The sequence below is a fragment of the Montipora foliosa genome, chromosome 7, assembly GCF_036669935.1.
Source record: "Montipora foliosa isolate CH-2021 chromosome 7, ASM3666993v2, whole genome shotgun sequence".
NCBI classification, from domain to species: domain Eukaryota; kingdom Metazoa; phylum Cnidaria; class Anthozoa; order Scleractinia; family Acroporidae; genus Montipora; species Montipora foliosa.
The window spans coordinates 499,924-502,423 of NC_090875.1; positions in this window are offsets into that span (position 1 = coordinate 499,924).

Here is a 2,500-nt window from a genome sequence, read left to right on the forward strand (position 1 = left end):
GAACTAGTCCGCTATGATTGGTCCGCCGATTTGGCTTTGTGAATATTTCGGTCTTTCGGTTTCTCTTCGGTGAATTCTACGGCTGTCAATCAAACTGTTCAGAAGACATATGCGAATATCAAGGTGTGATAAAGTTAACAATAGAGCCCTAATTAGGCTACTCTTGCAATTGTAAACAACTTTTGACAAGTTCCTGCAAAAAATTTCACAACTTTTGGTAACCAAAGGTAACTAAAATCTAAGCGTTAACTGAAATAGCTTCATGCGTACTAAGCACTTTAAAACCAGGTCTTAATAATGAACTCACTTTGTTAAACTTCTCGATCGTTTCATTATTAAGATTTTTTCAACGAAGAGAGACTCGTAAAGTTGAATACGCTTGACGACATGGGCAGAAGAAAATTTACTCTCCATCGGAAAAAAAAAAACTTCCGGAGAGAACAACATCCGAATGTCAAGGACACTTTTTTCTAACCCAACTGCACACAATGGCGGGGTTTATCCGTTATACCCTGCCAGTTTTTGCGTGTCAATAAAACCCATTCTGATACGCCTTGTTCTCCAAAGCGTTTCGACAAGTGGGACCGAAATGGCCCTGTAATTCTCTTGTTCAGTCCTATGGGAATATGTTTGCATTTTTGTAGGGATAATTATTCAAATTTCGATTTGTTTCGACATAACATAAAAAGTTACAGTTGCGGTCCAATGACCAACAATGACCAACAATGTCCAACTCCAATAAAAGCCAATGACCAACAATGTGTCCCCCGATGTTTCAAATTTCCCTTTATTTCTCTTCTCCCCAGCTTTTCTTATCGTGAATATTTATGCGGAAAAGTAATGGCCACATTAAAAGATTAAAAAAAATACTCAATAGGAAAATGGCTATTGAACTAAAGTGAAGCGAAGGCTCTTTTGCAACCTCAAATTCGCCACATTGTTTCGGTAGTAGTCAGTGCGATTGATAAAATGTTATTTTTTGTGCCTCTCGGCAATGACACATTGGTAAGGGCAAGAGGTTTCTGACTTCCATGCTAGACCTTTTTTTTTTTTTTATCAGAGTCGGCAGAAAATTTCGATAAGAGAACCATCGGGTCCCTTGGAGAGGAAACGGAGAACAGACAACAGTCAATTTTATTTCATTCAACTCGGTATTACAGAGGATGAGATTTTCTCCCGGTTAGCCATTATCATGCGCGATCAAGAAACGGTTACCGCGGGCAATGAAAAACAAAGCGCATCTTTTCAAAACTTGGCATGAAACTTCCTTGAACAACAAATATTCAAAGCCATATGATAACCGTTATAAAGGGACACTTAAAAGGAAGAAAAGTCCAGCTCCAATTTTTTCCTCTTACAGTATTTTCCCTAAAATAGACCAAATTAAGAGGAGAAAAACGACTAAATTCGCGATTCGTATGATCTTGAAAACTGTCTCATTTAATCCATCAATATCTCATCTACAAAAGCCGTATGATAACCACCACGAAACACAAGTACGAAGGAGGCAATCTCTAAAAACGTATGCGTATGCGTATGCGTATGCGTATGCGGGACTTCTTGGCCCAGGCGAGGCAAAATCTAGACCCTGACGAGGAGGTTATCTTCATTTACGACGGTGCGCCAGCACATCGAAATCCCGCCATCCCCGCGGACAAGCTGGAAATGCTCCCGGCCTACAGCTCATTCCTGAACATAATAGAGCAGGCAATCAGCTCACTGAAGGCAGCGATAAAAGGAGACGTATCGAGGCCCGAAATTCAGGCTCGAATGGACGACAGAGCGGAGGCCAGACGCCTAGGTATCCCGTTAGGAGAGATGAGAACCCGATTGCTACTCGATGCTCTTCAGCGCTGCATAGGTTTTAAACTGATGCTAAGGCCTACCAGTGGTTTAGGTTCATGCAAATTTATTTGCCACGCTGTCTCAATGGGGAGGAAATTGAAGGCTAATAACGTACTTTGCATTTATCTACAAAGTTCCCTTCATTTGTTTACAAATTCATACTGATTATGTAACGTTTTTATTTGAAAAAGATTTTTGCAAAAAGAATGTAAGGAACACTCTATTGTTTGTATAAGCGTGCTAATGATTATTATGGACTGAAATGGGGCGAAAATGGGGAAGACAAACGGTTCTTTACGTGTGACTTACAATTAAGCTCGAGCCTGCGAAAAAAAAAGCTTTTTAGGCAACGTTTTACGAGTGGGAGCCGAAAAGTTCCTCACGACTGTCCTTCTCTTGCGCATGGTCGCGATTTCCTCCGCTTGCTTTACCTTCTGCGATAGTGAATAGTTCTCGGCGACTAACGCCCGGTGACTAATTTAAAAGTCATCACTAATTTTACGGTTTTTTTCGCGTATTAACGTTTGCTTATATGCAATACAGCGCGTTTTCGAGGGACAGCTGATTTTCGATCCCGGCAAGCTTTATACCCATACCTTTAACAGTGTTGTTAGCGCCTTTCAATGTGTCGATATCACTTTATTTGAGTGAGTTG